Raw genomic sequence first — 21,273 nt, 5'->3', positions numbered from 1 at the left:
TGATTCCTTTAGCAATATATGTCCATTAAGGCAAACATGGGGGATAAAGTACATCAAATGAACATATAGTTCATTACCACCTACAGGTTGTGAGCCTACTAACGTTTCCACTGGACTATTTAGAATAGTCTGTGGTCGTCATCTATACTCTACTGGATGAACGGTTCATCAATAGTCAAGTCATCTCATCATCATCTCATCATTTTCATCACCCATCACTACCCAATATAATTTCTATAATTATATAAGAAAATACATGTATGATTAAATCAAGTAAAAGTTATGTAATCTATCTAACACATATATTAAGTAGTTCATATAATAGGCGCATGTAACATTTAATCATCTAGATATGTTATATCTATGTGTAAGATGAATGTAATTATGCACTCACTTGTTAAATTAAATGACTAAAAAGTTGGGCAGCGCTTTGCTTCAATACTCAGCCTTTCCTTTGATGTGACCTAAGTTCAATTATCACTAAGTCTTTGATTAATATTCCTCGTGACTAAGTATAGTCAAGATTCCTCAATAATCTCAATGTCTACATCAAGATATATCAAGTAAGGAGCAACCAGGTAAGATCATATTGGAGGTAGGGTCTGTTTGGTATATAGAGTATACTATTTAGAAATCACACTTTAAACAACCACTAAATCTAGCCTAGGCATCACCCCTGTAAGTAGATCAATCAGTATAACGACATGGATATACTGATAAATATAAGTTACACTGAAAATACTAGAGTGTAGCTTAACTTACAGAGGTTTTTCCTGAAAAAGTTTGAAAATCGTACTCGCAGAGCTCCGACCTGATAGCTACCACTTGTCGATCACTGAGGGCCTCAGGGCTTAGCCGAAGAATGAAAACTAAGGGAAAAATTAGGCTAAAGTAGGGAAAAACTAGAGAGAGAGAGAGAGAGAGAGAGAGAGAGAGAGAGAGAGAGAGACTTGTATGGGTGTGTGGAACGAATAAGGGACGAAAGGCTTTATATAGGGCTCAAAATCTAAAAGCACATCGTGCCTAGACATGGGGCGCACCACACCATGCCTTCATCGGAAATCCTCTTCTCTCAGTGTTGCACATGGTGATTTTCTACTGGGACGACGTGGCCTTTCTAGAAACATGCGTGTTACGCCTTTTTTGTGCGAGGTGCACTCATAAAACTTCAAAAAATCCGTAACTTTTTCATACGAACTCCATTTTTGACGCTCTTTATATCCGCGTGAAGCTATCAACGAGATCTACATCTTTTATTTAGACTATGTCAGCTAATTCTCTATATATTTTTTATTTATTATTTTGGAAGGCTGACACTGCTAATTTCCGTTTAAAATTCATATTTTTTTCATACGACATCTTTTCTAAATTGTCGTTATATCAACATACTCCTATTAATAAGATTTTCGACTCTTGTTTAGATTGTTTCGACAAAAACCAACCGATCTACAATTCGATTTATGTCCTAACACAACTGCGTTGAAACATCGAAAAATCATAACTTCCTCATACGAAGTTAGATTTGGATGTTCTTTATACACGTTCTCGGTTTTACGATTACTACGAATTTCATTCAGGTTGCTTAGGCTAATAAGCAACCTATCGAAATTTCACTTTTTAAGACACAGGTTGTCATATCGGGTCGAACATGAAACTTCAACGGGTCACAACATCTTCGTTCTAAGCCTGATTTGAGCGTTCCTTATATCCCCATAATCCTCATCCCGACTACTTCGAATTTCATCAAGGTTATCCAGCCTAATTATTATTCAATTTAAGACTTCTAGTTTATTCGTATTTTATTATATTGTTTTAAACATGTATACTACATATAACTACACATAAAACACATAATAATCAAACAATTTTCTTTATTTATTTAATAAAAAGGTTACAATTGTTGACCATTACAATTACATCATCTTATTAATTCATAGCGAAAAAACGCGGACATTACAATTCTCTCCACCATAGGATGATTCTGTCACGGAATCATGCATCAGCAAACAGATGTGGATAATGACTCCCCATTTTGCTTTCTATCTCCCATGTGAGGTTTGGCCTAGACATGTGTTTCCATCACACAAGCATTAATTCCACCATCTTACGTCGTAACTTTTTTGTCTTACAGTCAACAATCGCTTCAGGTTCTTCAATCAACCTCTTGTTCTCATCAATCATTATCTTTGAAAGTGGAATCACATCATAAACTTCTCCTGCGAACTTCCTTAAATAACACACATGAAAGTAGTGGCGGACCGTCTTACGGGCCTGGCCTCCCCGCTTTTTGGTGTTCTAATACCTGTATATACCCATCAATCTGATATTCAAGTTAAAAAAAAATAGTAGAATGACATCTTTGTCCCCCCCAGTTTCAAGATCATGTGAATATATATAATATAGATAGAAATACCCGGTAACAAAATTTTCGGAAGGATCACAAACAAAATCAAAATCAACCTTGTTTATTTAGGATTCTATAATATAAGGATACTTAAATTCTATAAAAACTCACAATCGAATCAAGATTACAACAATTTAGCCCAAGTTTGAGTTAAGAAAACTAAAAAGTTTAAACCAAAATCAAAAGTTTATTCCGGCCACCAGATTCCAAAATACTTTTTCTCGTAACTAACTAGAAGAACATCGCTGCCCATTAAGGCCATTGCTATTTTGTACTCTTTTCTGGTCGCCAAATTGTTCACACCATTGGTATCATACGCTCTTTCTCCTTTTCTCTAGTTGTTGTGTAACATCGTAAATTTTCAAATAAAATTTTTCGTTTAAAATCGCATAATTCTCATAACACATTTCACAAAAATCTCATTTATTTAATTTACAAATTCGCAACTCCATAATTGTTTGATTAAAATCCAGATCTTCAAAACATAACTCTTTCACTAGTGTATACAATCAAGCCGGTGCCTTCCCGCAATCCTGAGAAAAACCTGAAACACAGAACACATGACAAGGTAAGCACGAAGCTTAATGAGTTCCCCAAAATACCACACACAACTCATTAGCCACTCGAGGCTATAACACTGTAAGACCCTCCGATCAATGTGTCTCAGTGGGACCCTCCAGTCCCTTAACTCGGGTGGACCCTCCGGTCCTAAATTAGTAAGCTCAGAATAATACACAACATAAATCACATAGACATAATGTAGGATATCACAGTACTCAATATAAAAACATAAGACATCTCAGTCACACAAGGATACCACTCATGGTAAGTATAGTGAGAAGACTCACCTCGAGAGCAAGAAATCATCCTCACACTCGAATCTCGAACTAGCCACCGCCTAACACATAGGCTAATTATCTCAATAAGTACTCGATTCCCGAATCTAAGTAACCAAATGTTATTCTTCTCTCTCTAACTCTTGAACTGGGTAAAAGACCATTTTACCCCTCTAAGGTCTCCAATACTCATGTTGACTAAATCCTAAAGTCAACAGAAGTCAAACTCGAGTCAACAGTCTATGTTTGACCCGACTCGTCGAGTGCACTCTTGCGACTCGTCGAGTCCCTTTGTTTCCTCAAAAGTCTCAAGAAAGTCCAGCTCAACTCGTCGAGTTGACCCCCCAACTCGCCGAGTTATCGGACGATCAAGCTCATCGGGACAAACCTTCACTGACTCGTCGAGTCAGGCCATTGACTCGGGAGTCCATTCAAAATTAATCCACATTTAAACGATTCTAAGTAGATATACAACCCCACACTCCATACATATCCTCCTAAGGCTCGAAAAGCACGTAAAGCTGCAAGCTTTACGTTCATACATGGCATATAAGGCTCATAATGCCAATACATGCACCAACAAGGACTAGATGCATAAGAGCTTGCTTCCATCTCAATAAAGCTCGAGCCTATGGACTCATAAGGCCACTTATAGTCCATATCTGAGGTTCCAACCTCAAGCCATGCACAAATCACTCCATGACACAAGATAAATGGAAGAAAGCCCTAAAAATTCCCTAAAACAAGATGTCATAAAGAAATAATCAAGATAGCATCTTTTTACCTCCAACTGAAGCAAAACTCCAAAGAATCTCTGGATCCAAAAGCCTTCTCTTGATCCAAGCTTTAATGCTCTCCACTTATTCTTCCAAAAGGTCACAACATGCCCAAAATTATGTCTATTCTATCTTTTAGCTCCCTCTAAGCGATTAGGGTTCCTTTCTAGAGGGAAGGAGGTTGATGAGGTGGCTTAAGGTCCTTTAAATAGGACCCAACCCCGAGCAATTAAGGTTTCTCTGCCCAGAACCTACTCGGCGAGTTGACTCTCTGACTCCTCGAGTCCATTCATTAATGTCACGTGGACAACTCGACTCTACTCGACGAGTTGGACTCATAATTCGTCGAGTCACTCCAAAAATCTCAAAAATAAAACACTCAATAATATACCTGAAAGTCTGGATGTTACAATTCTCCCCCACTTGAATTAGATTTCGCTCTCGAAATCGCTTCTCAACGTTACATAGATCAAACCCAAAAACCCGAAAAGTACTACCGAAAGGATCTCATACCACACATATAACTCCTCCATGGACACCTGAAACCAAACAAGAACTACCAAACCCGGAAGAGGAAATACCATTCTGCCGCTACGATACCCCTTCTGACTCCCGATAATCTGGAAACTCTAGTGGCCTACCTCACTACTAGGCCGCCCTTTCAGGTTGTCACCATGTTATTCGCTCCTTGAATAACATACTCTGATAACTCACTGCACCTCTGATTCCCTCATTGCGTCTTCATAGAAAAAAGTCAAAGTCCAAAAATTGGCTACCAATCACTCATACCAGACATACTAAACGATCCATAGCATACTCCAAGGAGCGAAAGGGTCACATTACACTAGAGACCCATCCACTGTACTGCAATCGAAATCCATCTGAACAAAGAGCTCTCAACACCCTATCCTCATGCACAAGAAAATGATCATGCTTTCTCAGTAATACCCTCTAACATCTAACAATCATAAGCCCCAGCTCTTTCTCAGATATCCCTCTCAACACTGAGCACCAGATCAACCCCGACCCTACAGTTGAACCTCCAAAGGTTACCCTTTGCATGCCCCAAAACATCTCACTGACTTCCTTCTCACAACAACTATCTCGGCCCATTGTGACACACCAGTCATGAAGTTCGCTTTACCCTAAGCGAATACTACAATTCCAACTGAAATCGTCTCCTCCTCGACCTCTATTGTCTACTACTCATTAGTTCCACGCGCCTCGCGGTCCTTCCCATACAAACGAACTGACCAACTCAGGTTTAAGACATCAGATAACACACAATACTCCCCAAAATGAAACCCATCTCTGAATCTAGAATCCCGTCCGCTTTCTCAATACACGACTAAAGCCAAACTCAAACTTGAGAGTCTGGTCTGACACATAATTGGAACCACTCGTCCCAATGAAGCACTCAACTCATGACCCATGACCTGCAACCCACACGTCATCACTCCTCTAATTCCTCTCGATTGCGATAAGCAAAACTTAACTCAGAATATAATGATCCCCGACAAATATGGAGACCCCAATCTTGCCCCTGGTCCGACCACCAGGTTCCCAAAACTCAAAGAATAAGGCTACTCAATCCTAAAAACTCTTATGGGTCATGCCCTGACTAGCGAATAATACGGGTCCCCGTAGTATCACAACACTCCTTCAAACTAACCCGTGAAGGCTACGGCTCCCTGCAGGCCTACTACACTCTCTCACTGACTCATGAATACTACAGCTCCCCGTAGTATCACAACACTTTCTTGCTGACTAATGGATACTATGGCTCCCTGTAGTATCACGATACTCTCTTGCAGACTGGTGAACACTACGCCCCCCCGTAGTATCACACCACTCTCTCTCTGACTCTCCATGGGATTACTCCATGGTTTTTCCCAGATAATCCGAAGTGATTACTCTCACTCGGGTCCACTTACCCACTTATCCCCTTAATCTCCTACTCGAGTCATCACCCCACTGAGTTCACTATCGAATACTCCACGACTCAACATAAATAGGTACACAAACCCACCCAGGTTAAGCATCACTACTCCTGATGACAACTGTCGTGTCCAACACTTTTCTCGCTGCAATTCACATTCTTGGATACTCCCGTTGATGACAATTAGCTGAGGGGCTCCCACTGGAACTATAGTCACTTGATACTCCACTTTCCATCTCATAACTCAAGTCTCAAAATAAACTGAAATTCATGACATTCTACTCGGATACCTCGGTACACCATCACAGAACCTCACGATATCTTGCCTTAACCACTGATCTCCTACTTACGACATTATACTCAGATATAGCAATGAATTCTTCCAGAACCTCATAACTGATCTTATTCTCACACAACTCGAAACTTCGGAACATTCCAATTTTCAATTAAAACACGGAGGGATCATCAATGACTCAGAACACATTGACGACTATCCGAAACTCCCTCCTCTATTGCTCACAACCCATGCAAGAATACACATACCAACCCTGAAGTTGGTTGCCCAATCAACTTCTACCCTTCCCAGAGTGCATATAACAACCCATACACTGAACCAGAAATTCTCAACCGCCGAAGCTATCCTTTCGAGCCAACCACCTCGAATTTACAATTACAACCTTGAAGAATTTCTAACCACCACAAGGTCTTTGACTAACGGCCACCTGCCGTGGAGGCACTCATCCTTTCCTGAACACGTACATCATGCATTACCTCGCTCTTCACTTCGCCTCTACCACCAATAACTCTTGCCTCATGCATTCATACCACAGGTCTCGATATCTCGTTCTATTGATTGCCCCTTGAACAAATCTTTGATACTCTCAATAAAATACCCGGTTCTCCCCCACTCAGGGTTCGAACCATCACAACGGCATACCAATAATCTACTCTATAGACTGTTTCACTAGGTATATCACACTTGACTCTTGAAACAAACCTCACAATCATTCAATGATCTTCTCGATGGAAACCAAGCAACTCCAAATATCCCACATCTTAGATAAAACCTTAGAATCCTCCCAATGTGAATGCCTCTAGTCATCTTAAATTCCTCAAATTGACACACCGATCCCTCGATTGTTCCGAAACAGTCCTGACTCTCAATTTGGAATTAATGCACTATCTTGTACCTTGTCTCTGATTCCTCGACCATCCTCCCAACGTGTCATCTGAATCTCATACTAACACACTATCGGATATCTCAACTGTCTTGTAGTAGTCACGACTCTTAGTCTGAAAATTAATGAACTATCACACTCCTCATCTTCGACTCCCCAACCAGCGTCCCATCATGACAATTATCATGAGAGCAGAGGCCTCACCCCTACACTCGATATCAATCATAGAAAATGAGTTCCACCACCTCAATGATGACCCTCTCATGCTATAACATTACCTTGCGGCAGACATACTGCCCAGATATTCAGGTGATCACAACCGATGCTACCCCATAGGGTTTACCTCTAAGCTCAGAAACTAGAAGCTCAATATCTCTTCTGCTTCCTACAGAAAATAGCACAACTCTAGTCACAGAAAGTGACATCTCCACTATTGTATGATTTCTCAACTGAGACCATAATTGTCACACCCCCAAACTGGAATGGCGGAAACGATCGGGGGCGGATGACTTCATGTGGTCACATAACAATTGAATACATAGTACAGAAAGCAATATAACCATCATATATATAATTGAAAGTTTACATTGTTTAAAAGGTACATGTTCAAAACCAATTACAATATGATGCCAAAATATGAATTTAAACTAGCGCCGCAGCGTCCTTTCTTCAAAAGCTGTTTGTTAATTGCAATTACGGAATTCCTGGGACATACAAGTAGTTTTGAAATAGTAGATCAGCATATAAGCTGGTGAGTTTCATAAGTATTAAATGACAATGTTTGCATGAGCTTCAAGCGAAATGGTTTGTTTTTGTTTGTTGGTTCCTAGAAAATCCCATACTCTCTACTGGTATAAATGTAGCCTTCTATCAAGACCAATGTTTTTTTCTAGAAAATTCATGTTTTTCCGTATGGGGGTAGTGGTTTAGAAGTTCCAAAATTGTAACACGATAAGGTTTTTCATGCCTTAAGTAGTTAATTAATGTATGTACAAAATTGCTAATACGTCTGAAAAACCCCGTAAATCAATGTCTTTTTGATACTCCACGTGAGTTTTATAACCATGCTATTTGACTAGAAATGCCTATACACAACGTTCTTCAGGCATTGGAATGTTCTGACGTTTGTCACCCCAAATGGTGTACTGTAGCTAACAGTCAGGGCGCGGGGTTGTCAATCCCGTATAGATATATACACAAACACCATGCTCCCCTTCCAAGGGATTCTGGTATATAATACAAGACTTGAAATGTGTACTCGAACGTACGTGAAGTTTTATGTCTCACAAAACTTAGTATAAAACAGATTTACATGTGAAAATGTTCGTTTGTTCTTGTATATGAAAGTAACTTCTTGAAATAGTATTTCTAGTATGTAAAAGTTCATGATGTTCTTGTAAAACTATACCTATTATAGTTTTCTAAAAGTGTGTCTCGTTTGTATAGTAATCCCTAGTGAAATGCTCACTTGTTATAAAAAGTATAATTTTTGTAGTGCCAAAGATGGACACATATACATATAGTATAAGCAGAGTGTTTGATTTACATATATACATAAATCATCTCTTATTTCAAAAGATAAGATGTTATCGTGGTATATTTTGCATATGAAAGTTTCCCTATAATAGTTATAAATCACATATGATTCCATTGATAAAAAGTGTATAATGAAACTTTATATAACACGCGGTAATAATCGTGGGTTTTACTTGTATTTCCCCCCCTTAAAAGCATATAAAAGTATTTATAAAACATTTAAAAGTGTGGATTATAGGGGTATGAACTCACTTGAGAGATCGAAGAAGGCGAGATGAAAACCGAGTAGAATTTTGACTCGAGAAAGCGGATTTTCTCGGGATTCTCGGGAGCACAAACGACCTTCGGGACTTGAGCAAGGAAACCGGGGCTTTGGGATAAAACATGCACGGAAAACGAGGCAAAACGCAAGAAAATTGAGAGAAATTGAGCTATTTCTTCGAAACCCTCGCATCCCTTTTATAAGGGGTGGGAACCGCCTCGGTACGCTGGGCGTAAGAGTGCGTCATGCGTGACCGCCTCCTCGACTGCCTCGGAGCTTCGGATGGGACGGGGCATAGCCTCGCATAGAGGCGACATGGATGATCCGAGGCCTAGGCCTCGAGTACGCTGGGCATACGAGTGTATGCTGGGCGTAACTCGGATCGGCCTGGTGACTCCTCATTCGGATAATACCGAAATTTAGTATAAAATTTATATTTTTATTATTTAATAAACTTCAAAAATTCATATCTTCTTCATACGAACTCCGTTTTCGACGTTTCTTTATATCCAAGCGTAGGTGAGACTACGCTCTACAACTTTCGTTTAGATTCCGTCGGAAAATTTTGAAATTATTATTATTATTTATTTTTAAAAGGTGGCGGTAAGAAAATTTCGTTAGAAATTCATAACTTCATTATCCGACGTCTGTTTTTGCCAGAATTTTTACCGTTGAAAAACCATTGTCGAGACCGTCGATTCTCATTTAGGTCATTCCGGCCAAAAGTCGCTCGATCTCCGTTTCGAGTTTTTAGCTATCTGTTGCTAAGCCGAACTTGGAAAATTCATAACATCCTTATACAAAGTCAGATTTGGGCGTTCTTTTTACGTACGATCACGATTTAATGACACCTAACATAGTAGGTAATTAATTAGAGACTTTTGGACATTTTATTTTTCGAAGTTAATTTCATTATATCAAAAGTGGTTACCATACTTGACTTTTTAGGTCGTTACATAGAGTTGAAATATCAGGTTGTCACATCATCCCACCGTTAGAGGGAATTTCGTCCCGAAATTTAAAGTAAGAAAGATACTTGTGAATCAGAGAAAAAGATGTGGGTACTTTTGTTTCATCTGATCTTCGCGTTCCCATGTGAATTCAGGTCCTCGCTTTCCAGTGAATCTTCACGATGGGTATGCGACTTTGTTTCGTTTGTTTGACCTCTCGGTCCATGATTTCTACCAGTTCTTCCACGAAGTTGAGGCTCTCGTTTATCTCGATCTCATCGAGTGGGATAACAAGAGTCTCATCGGACAGACACTTTTTCAAGTTCGAGACATGGAAGGTTGGATGTATGTTACTAAGTTCACGTGGTAGATTAAGTTTGTAAGATACAGGGCCGATTCTGGCGAGAATCTCGAAAAGCCCTACATATCTTGGATTTAGTTTTCCACACTTTCCAAAGCGTATTAAGCATTTCTACGGTGATACCTTCAATAGAACGCGGTCTCCTGCCTGGAATTCCAAAGGTTTCCTCCTTTGGTCAGCTTAGCTTTTCTGTTGGTCTCTAGAGGCTTTCAACCATTCATGAATCTGAACGATCTTCTCTGTCGTTTCCCGTATGATTTCCGGACCGGTGAGAGTGCTTTCAGGATCTCATCCTTTAGCTAACTGTGTGTCGCCAACTTCAGTCCAGCACAGTGGGGACCTGCACTTACAGCCATAGAGGGCTTCAAATGGAGCAGCCTTTATGCTCGTATGATAACTATTGTTGTATGAAAATTCGACAAGGGGTAAATGGATATCCCATGCCTTTCCAAAGTCAATCACACAGGCTCTCAGCATATCTTCCAAAGTTTATATCATTCTCTCACTTTTCCCGTCTGTTTATGGATGGTAAGCTGTACTTATGTCCAGCCTAGTCCCCAGGGAACTTTGTAGTGACTGTCAGAACCTTGAAGTAAATCTACTATCTCTATCGGAGATAATGGACATCGAAACACCATACAGTCGCACTATTTCCCTTATGTAAGTTCTTGTAAGCCTTTCCATCTTGTCAGTCTCCTTGATTGGTAGAAAATGCGCGGATTTGGTCAATCTGCCGACGATGACCCATAGGGTATCAAGTCCACCCGTTGTCTTGGGAAACTTGGTTATGAAGTCCATAGTAATCCGTTCCCATTTCCATTCCGGTATCTCCGGTTGTTGTAGTAATCCTGAAGGTTTCTGATACTCGACCTTAACCTTAGCGCAAGTAAGACATTTACCTACGAAGGTGTGACTGTCAGAACCTTGAAGTAAATCTACTATCTCTATCGGAGATAATGGACATCGAAACACCATACAGTCGCACTATTTCCCTTATGTAAGTTCTTGTAAGCCTTTCCATCTTGTCAGTCTCCTTGATTGGTAGAAAATGCGCGGATTTGGTCAATCTGCCGACGATGACCCATAGGGTATCATGTCCACCCGTTGTCTTGGGAAACTTGGTTATGAAGTCCATAGTAATCCGTTCCCATTTCCATTCCGGTATCTCCGGTTGTTGTAGTAATCCTGAAGGTTTCTGATACTCGACCTTAACCTTAGCGCAAGTAAGACATTTACCTACGAAGGTGTGACAACCCGTGATTTATTCCGTTACTATAACCCGTTTCCGTTAATAAAGACGTTACATTCCAAAATTTTCCGTTAGCTTTGTTTAAATTAAATTATTGCAACTTCTATTTAGGTTTCATAAGTGTCGGGATACATTTTAAACATTAAAATATTTTCTATTTTCATTTGGAAAATATTTAGTTTCATCTAAGTCGTAATTACGGTAACTTAATCGGGTACAACCAAAAGCCCCGTTCTACTTCAGTATCGGGTAGAATTGCATCGGGTCTCAAACCCAAACCCTATAAAAAGGTTGAGTGGACAACTTTTGAAGACTTTTGCCCACCTCATAACTTTCTCTCACTACTCTCTCTCTAAAACTCGAAATTTAGCCAAAAATCCCCCTTTCAAGCTTCATTTTGGTAAGAAATCTATCCTAGCATGTTTCTAAGCTTGTTTATCATCTAAATTTGTGTTTAATTTACTCAAAATACCCATAAACATGTGTTTACGGTTTGGGAACCCTCCCAAAACCATGAACTCCTCTAAAGAGGGTTTTGAAACCCCAAAACCCCTCCAAATCACTTCTAGTGCTTAGTTAAGACCCTTGGACTTGCAAGAATGTAATTAGAGCACCAAACACGTACCATTTGATGTATGGACATGAGTTTACGACCCAAGAACATGCTTGGACCGTAAACCCTCATTCATGGACCATAAACACCTTTTTAAGGTGTTAAATTGCCCTTAAACACCTCTAAAAGCTTCCATGAACTTCCATGAGTGCATAGAACCTTATAATCCTTCAAGAAATGCACCAAAACATACATAAATGAGTCAAACTTGAGTTTACAGCCCAAGAACATTCTTGGACCTTAAACACATCTCCTTAGACCATAAACTCCTCCAATGCGTGTTAAAGTGCCTTTAACACCTTGCATGGCTTGGAATTGGACCTAGAACTTTATATACTTAACCTACAACCACTAAAACCCATGAATCATGAACAAACATGAGTTTATGGTTGTAAAATCATGTGTTTAAGGTAGTAAACTCCCAAGAACATCTTCATAGACCGTAAAATACTTTTCCAAGGTCATTTCAAGTCCCAATCACTTCCTAAGCCATGGAATCAACCCTAGAACCTTCCCATGTGCATTGTAATTGACCTAGGACCACCAAATCACATTAAAACATGGAACATAAGAGTTTACGGCCGTAAACTCATAGTTTACTGCCACAAACTCCTCAAATGGTCCTTAAGGTGCTCAAATCTCATTCAAAAGCCTTGAAACCAAGTCTAGCATCAACCTACAAGTGTTATAAGGCCAATTAGCAACTAAGAACACCACCACCATGAGTTTACGGCTGTAAACTCTTGGGGAGTTGGTCATTTGGACCGTAAAATCCTAAAGGAGTTTACTCTTGGGGAGTAAACTCCATATCCAAGCCATACACATCCATAGATGCTACCCGGGTCACTCCAAACACTTAAATTGAAGTGTTTTCGCGTCTAGAAGTGTTTAATCCTATCTAGTTAGTGATTCAAAGTATAATTAGATACAATTATGTATCATTTCATTTTACATAGGAACCTCGCGCGTTATCAATCCATGAACTGACACATAGCATCCAAACCGACACGTTTTCTCGTCTGGTGAGTTCATACCCCTATCCTTTTTCAAGTCTTTTCAATGTTTTACCGGGGGGGGGGGGGGGGGGGGGAATACAACCAAAAGTACAAGAAAATCTTATACTTAAACTATTCAATACATTTAAAATGTTTGATATTCACATGCTTTTAACATTTGAAACAACACTAACCAAATGTTAAACCTGTACAGTCAGCTTTCAAACTATTTGTGAAACTCTTTATTAACTGTTATGTTTCATATTTCACAAATGATTTGTTCCATATCATTATCGTTAAAAGCAACATATTGGTACATTTGATTTTTCCTCGGTAATACTCCATAGGGATACATGAATAGAGGATTCACTGTTTGTATCAGAACCTTTCTGTATTATTACTAGTAAATTTGTTATTCCTATAAATTGGAGACACGTCCTCGGAAACACTCCACAAAGATATGCGAGTGGAGAACCGACCCTGTAACCAGAATCTACGGTAGGGAGAGCGTGACTTGAGTGTATAGATCTATATGGAGATGACTACCCCGCACCTGGCTGCTAGCTACAGCCAAACCGAAAGGTTCAAGGGTGACGAAAGTCATAAAATGATTTGGACTACTTATTGCCATATCTAGTCTATCGTATGGTTATGGAACTCGTAATTTGGATAACAGAGATTTACTTGTTAGTAATAATGGGTTAGTAACTAGTTTACTTTATACTTATTAGTTTTATATACAAGTTAAAACTAATACACTTCACAAGGATAACCAGGTTTTCAAAATACATCTTTTACAATACATTTCGGATCGGTAACCAACTTTTAGGAAAATATGGGATTTTCCTGGGATAACAGTTGTTCATAACCAGATTGTGTAACAAAATAGATAACCAAACTTTACATATAAGAAAATATGGGATTTTCTTGGATTCGTAACTTTTTCAGAAACCGAAAGGAAACTTGTCTTTTTTTTTTTTTTTTTTTTTTTTTTTTTTTTTTTTTTTTTTTTTCAGAAAATAAAACCGCTTATGAACTCACCAGCTTTATGTTGATTTTCAAACTGCTTGTATTCTCAGGTCCGCTTTAGACAGGTACCTAACAATCCTTTTGGCGAAGACAGAGTTCGTAGAAGACACGTCTACACTTTTGTTCATATATACTTATGTATAACACTTGTAACACTTTACTTTTAAACTAATATAATTATTCATATGTAATGTATTGTTTCGTGTTTACTATGCTTACTATGTACATTGATTGTGATACTTAACATGAAGTCACCTTTGCCCCGGAACGTTTCCGCCATCGGTTTCGGGGTGTGACAGAAGGTAGCAATTTCTGCTTTCATGTTAGGCCACCAGTATAGTCTCTTACGATCCAGATACATTTTATCTGAACCTGGGTGAACGGAATACCTCGTGTTGTGTGCTTCGGTCATGACCATGTCTTTAAAGCCACCATGTCTCGGTGTCCAGATACGATCCATGAGATAATATGCTTCGCCACCCTTGTTTTCTAGATTCTTTTCCATTCCTCTTAGGGATTCACCCGTCACATGTTCAGGTTGAAAAGATTCCAGTTGAGCCTCCTTAATTTGTGTGGATAAGTGGGAATGGATAGTGATAGTCAAAGAGTTGACTCTCCGACCAGTGTATTCTTTTCGACTGAGGGCGTCAGCTACTATATTGGCCTTGCCAGGATGATAACGAATTTCGCATTCGTTGTCATTGAGTAGCTTGACCAATCGTCGTTGTCGCATGTTGAGCTCCTTTTGATCGAAAATGTGTTGAAGGCTCATGTGGTCGGTGAAAATAGTACTCTTCGTTCCGTACAGGTAGTGTCTCCATATCTTCAGAGCAAATACCACTGCTCCTAACTCAAGATCGTGTGTTGTATAGTTTACTTCGTGTATCTTAAGCTGATGGGAAGCATAGGCAATAACCTTCCCTCTTTGCATAAGAACACAACCAAGTCCTTGATTTGATGCATCACAATACACTAAGAAATCTTCTATCCCTTCAGGGAGGGATAGTATTGCCTGTTTCAGTGTTTGGAACACCTTCTCTTGTTTTGCTTCCTAGTCAAAGGCCACGCCTTTCTGGGTTAATGTAGTAAGAGGTTTCAGAATGCTAGAGAAGTTCTTTATGAATCTGCGATAGTAGCCAGCGAGACCTAGAAATTGACGAATCTCTGTAAGTGTCTTCGGTGCCGACCAGTTCTCAATGGCCTTAATTTTGGAGGGGTCCACGTGTATCCCCTTTTCGCTGACAACTGTTGGGTTTTGAGCATTCTAACACTCCTAAGTGTACATGCAACCCTAAATACCTTGGATCTATGTTTTCTCTATTATACATGCAAATAAGAATATCCAAGGTATTATCCTAATCTATCATACAAAACATGAATATAACAAGATAGAATACATACCTCTTTGATGTAGAAAGTCTTCATGAAGCTTGAGTGCCTAGCCCCAATAGTGTGGAAGCCTCAAATGGAATCACAATCATCAAAACACTTAGAATAACTTGAGAGAGTTCTACACTTCATGAAATCGGCTAGCCCTTTGTTACACTCTCTAGTGGCCGATTTTTTTCAAGAATAAGATCTTTATATAGTGTTACAATTAGGGTAAATCCTTAATTGTCATGGCTTTCCATTTCCTTGGATCCATGGGTTCAAATACACCATGGAGCATCCATGGACCATCCTATGGGGTTTAGCCCAACTTGATTATCCATGGAGCATTAGCCCACTATATAAGTATGGATGATTTACACAATCAACCCATATATTTAATTAGTCTTCTTTTGATCACTTAATTAATCCTAGATTAATTCTTGATCAATACTAATTAAATAATCTTATTATTCTTATTATTAATATACTAGAACTTATAATATATTAATAACCATAAGTGTCTTATTTCTCTCATTATAGTCTATCCAAGTGCATGATGGTATGCAACCCAAATGGACCATGCCGGGTCGGGTCAAGTCTTACCAATTATAGTTATGGACTTAGACATTAATCCAACAGTCTCCCACTTGGATAAGTCTAAAACTATTATTGCGTATGACTTCAGGAACCAACTGGCAATCGTAGCTCTCAAAAGCTTCTGTCGAACTCTGACCTTGTAGATGAACTCTGATCTTGTCAATGACTTGTCCATTAGATAAGGGATCATATAATCCTCTGTTCTCATGATATCAGCCGGACAAATACATGGAACAACGTCGTACTTATTGTCCAGCAGTTTGTTTCCCGATTTTCGATTTGTTTGACAATGAACTTAATCGAACACATCAATTCAGTTCTGACCGGCCGGTACATAGGTCACAACAAAATCATCGAGGGGCCCGGATATCGCTTCTATTTCTAGAAGGAACAGATAAACTTCGACTCATATGCTTATTCTACTACTTGTTGAATTGTACACAAAGGCACGTTTTATAACATCAAGTTACTGATGCGTTTACGTGCAATCAATGCACAACCAACTCATAGGTAACAACTCATATCTCTAGGTTTGAAGATTTATATGATATTACCATCTCACGATCACTCGAGATAAATTCCATGAAGTGATACAAGTGAGCGTGGGTATATTCCAATACTCATAACTTATGAGTACTCATGAATGTTGTAGCACCATTGCCATGACTAAACCCATTTAGCCATCTACAAACCCGATTCATGATAGTCTTGATTCATACCTACTTCCAACATATGAACGACTGTGGAGTGTTTAAATAACTTAGTCATTCGAAAAGAATAACCTAGCTATTTTGGAAGTCAAAACATGCAAAGTGAAACACAGTAATAATCGAATCTAATATGGTCTCAGAACCCTTTTGAATATAAATAAAACCACCTTTTATTTATCACCATATTGATTACACATTATTCAATGTTTCAAATAATCAACTTAAGACTCGAATAAAACAACAGTCGTCCCATGCTCCTAGCATGTACACTTTGTTTCTAAACAATAGTTATGCCATACCCCAAGTATGCACACTATGTTTGTTTATGATCCTTACATTGTGATGTAGATCAATTGAACATGATTCCAATGATACTCATTTCACAATCCCAAATCCTTATTGTAAATGCAAGAATTCCAAATTCATGTCATTTACTGAAATCTGTTAGATTCTAAACTTATATGCATTGATCCTCTTGTAATGATTATGCATGAAGTCAGAAAGACTTGACAACAACCATTACAGAGCATTCCAAAGGAGATCAGCTCCTTGGGAACATCCTTCTTGCATTAAGTTTCCTAATCTTACATAGATTGAATAATTTCTAACTTTGAAACATTTCCAGATCCCATTTTGACTATCACTTCTGAACAAGAGTTGCCTCCTTACAGATTATGTCAATATGGTCCTTCCAAAATTATCACTATACTTCCAATTGTCCTTGATCAACCAATCTTTGGCGAACCTCAGATTGTCCTCGACAATTGCTTAATCACTTTAGTCATATCCAGTTCTAGACTTTTCCCTTCTAAATGCCTTAAGCATTTGGAAAATTTATAAAGGATGAATATTATAGCACGTGAAATCGATCCTATATTCGAAGCATATGGGACACGATTCATGATGTCTCACATAAAGACATGATACTAGACTAGTCTTTTGCTACAATATTTTTTATTTGCCATGTTTTCAAAATTTAACTATGAAGAGGGATGCCGTAATCATAATCGAATTTTGAAAACACAATATATATAGAATTTTCTTAAGTCGAACCATTCAGACATAAAATTCTTATATATATTCTTGACTAAAGATGATTAAAATCTCAATCTAAGCTTTAGAATTGAAATGAAGTATAATTTCCTCTCCCTTAATTATAGCAAAACAACTTTTCAACCCCTGCAACTTCACGGATTGAAACTTTGTTTTCTATAATTAACATTGCTAGCTTGCAATACTAATCATAATAATCATGCTCCCACTAACATGATGATTATCAGCATAACACTTATGCTCCCACTAGCTCTGACATATTTTCAGAAATCTGCTGGACTTCTGAAATTTAGATTCATACATCCTTTCTTAGATAGCTCACATGTGTGTCTAAAAAATTTTCAGAACTATGAAAAGGGATGCCGTAATCATAGTCTCAATTGCTTAGGCATTTTCCATTTCTCACAAGTCCATGTTAGTTTGCCGGTTAACCACACGCACTCCACTAACGACTTTTGAAAATGCAAATAACACAATTGATATCTACGTAAAATCTACTTAGTGAAAGCGTTTCCTCACCATCATTTTCATGAATCGGAGAGAAACCTTATGACACTTAGATTTTATAGTGTATGAGTTCCTATTCATGCGAATTTGTCAAAACCATAATCACAAGATAAGGTTAGTGACAAATTCAGCCTTACATGGATTAAACTTATTCAATCTTAGTTTCTTGTCACCTTGGTAGCACAAGGCCCACCAATGCTTCCAAGTTGAACTCTGATAACTTCACATGCAAATTCAACTTATTTGAAGTAGGTACAGAAATAAGAATTATGTCAACACGATAGGTTGCAAACCTTAAGTCGTGTGCTAGTGATAAATTACAGGTTTCACTCTTGATTAAATCTTGAAACTCTTTCAGGATCTTTAAGGCTCCCACTGTCCTCTTGACATATAAGTTTTCCTAGTCAAGAACCATTCCTTGACAAAACAAATATTCAAGGGATAGTGCAGATTCTTATCAAGACTAACACTTCACACAATTGGTCTTAGTTGGTCTTTTTCTCATCCAAGACATCACATCTTACCAATCTCAAATGTACAAGAGTAGAAAACATTTTACTCTTACATTTGATAAATGTTTTATACCTTACTTTATGTCACTCAATGTTACAATCTTGGAGTGTGACTCTAAGAGTTGTTTTGGAACGAAGTATGACTCATCTTCTTGATTTTAACCAATCCAACAATTCATGACCTCTCTTCTTAGCCATAACAATGCACTAAAACGTCCTTAGAGTATGAATTTGTGATATGGTTTCTAAATCATTAAGATGATCATAAAACTTATACTAAAGTACTCTCCCATCTTTTCAGATTTGAGAAACTTTTATCTTTCTGCCTAATTTAATTCTTCTCATTTGTTTTGTCATACATTGGAACCTTTTCAATGTTACAGAATTATACTTAACCTTATAAGTGGATTGTAAGGATAAGTTTTTCCGCAAAGTTTGAAGGTAGAAATCCGATCTTCAAACTATAACTCCTAAGAAGTAGCTCAAGAATCCGATCTTCAAACTACGCGATAGAAATCCATCTACGCGATCAGATTCAACATATTCTTTCTTTAAGTTTCTTTACCTTTTCTTTGATTCTTAAAACATCACCATGTGACCCAGTCACATCATGTATCAAGAATCTCATAATAGAAACTTAATAGAGTTAGACAGTGGACTTTACCTGAAGTAGAGTCAATCTTATCAACTTTAACATCCTTAGGTAAATTATGGCAGCTTTGCAACCATTGCCCCTTTCTTTGGCAATATAAACATATGGACCCTTTGATAATGGTACACGGGACTATCACAGACTTAGTTTTTTTTCTTTACCATTTGGTCAACCGAGTTGACTATGGCCGATCCCTTTCCATTGGGAAGAGAAATGCTTTTCTGGATTTCCTGTGTCACTATTGTCAATGTCCATCAAGTTTTGAGGAAGTTGATCTTAACAAATAGATAAAATCATTAAGGGTCTTGTCATAGTCTTTTTCATAGGTGTTCCAAAAGAACTCACTATGTGACTTAGAAAGTGATTGAACCACCAACTTTCTCAAGACTTTGACACCCAACTCTCCCGGCTTGTCAATATGTGACTACATCTCCAAGATGTGACCACACCAAGACCTTTACTTGCCAATAGGGCTAGAGTGACCTTAAACTTTTCCAAGAACTTGTGGGTGAGGGAGAATAATTGGAGGAGATAGAGGAAGTGAAGCATGATGTTGAGGAACATCATCTTCAAGAGATTTGGGAAGATCATAAATGTCTAAACCAGACATGTTTTGGGAGATATTCAAGATAGTTGATTTAAAGTCCTTAATATGACACCCAATATGAAATATTAAGGCTAGGACCCAACACAATATTTTATAATTTGAAAGAGGGATGCCGTAATCCAAGCTATAAAATATTTGAAGGTAGGTGAATGACGATTCACCAATTTCCACCATGAAAAACGAAATAATTTATTAGGTTTTAATTGGATTTGAAATTCCTAGATCTTTTGAGATTCATTGAACTTTTCAATGGCATGTTTCTGATGGGTTTTAGCCATAAGAACTTTCCTATGTGCGCATGCAAAACCCTAATGCTTGGATCTAGGCTTTCTAATAAACATGCTTTTGAATCCAAGACTTATAATGGCTAATTAGGTCAAATAACAATATTGAAACAGATCTAGAATCATACCTTTGAATTCCTTGTTGATCTTGTTTGTCTTGGAGCTTCTAGAGTCACAATTGTCACTCCTCTAATGGCTTACAAACACTAATAGCAAGCAAGATGATTTAGGAGAGAGGAGAGGGGAGGAATTCGGCCAGAGGTTCCTTGCTTAAGGTTGTGTGTCGAATTCCCTCATCCATATGGTCTATTTATACTATTAGACTCCTTAAGGGTTTCACCCTAAACCCTAATTGGATAATCTTCTCTTAAGGCTATCCAAATCCATTCCATAGATAACCCTATGGACGATTTGAGCTATCCTAAAGCTCTTAGAATCCGTCCAAGGTATATCCTAATGGATTTATAGTCTAAAGTCTAACTATCAAACAATTGACAGTTTATACCCTCTTATTTAATTAATCTCTTTAAGTCACCAAATTAATACCAATTAATTTATGATTTATATTAATCAAATAGCTAAATATTATTCCTTATAATATTTACTCTCTCTTAATAAATCATCCTTCAAGTTGCTATGGTGAAGGCAACCCAAAAGGACCATGCATAACCAAATATAGTTATAGCCTTAGACACTATTCCAACAGTCTCCCACTTGGATAAGTCTAGTAACTATACAAGTACAATTTGGTTTGCAATCGTAGCTCTCAAAGACGCTGTCAACTCTGATCTAATCAATCTTGTCCTTTAGATAAGGGATCATACAGTCCTCTGTTAGATATCATGCTGACAA

Source organism: Lactuca saligna, chromosome 8 (assembly GCF_052625555.1).
Source record: "Lactuca saligna cultivar CGN05327 chromosome 8, ASM5262555v1, whole genome shotgun sequence".
Taxonomy (NCBI): Eukaryota; Viridiplantae; Streptophyta; class Magnoliopsida; order Asterales; family Asteraceae; genus Lactuca; species Lactuca saligna.
Note: the sequence above shows the minus strand (reverse complement) of the source record.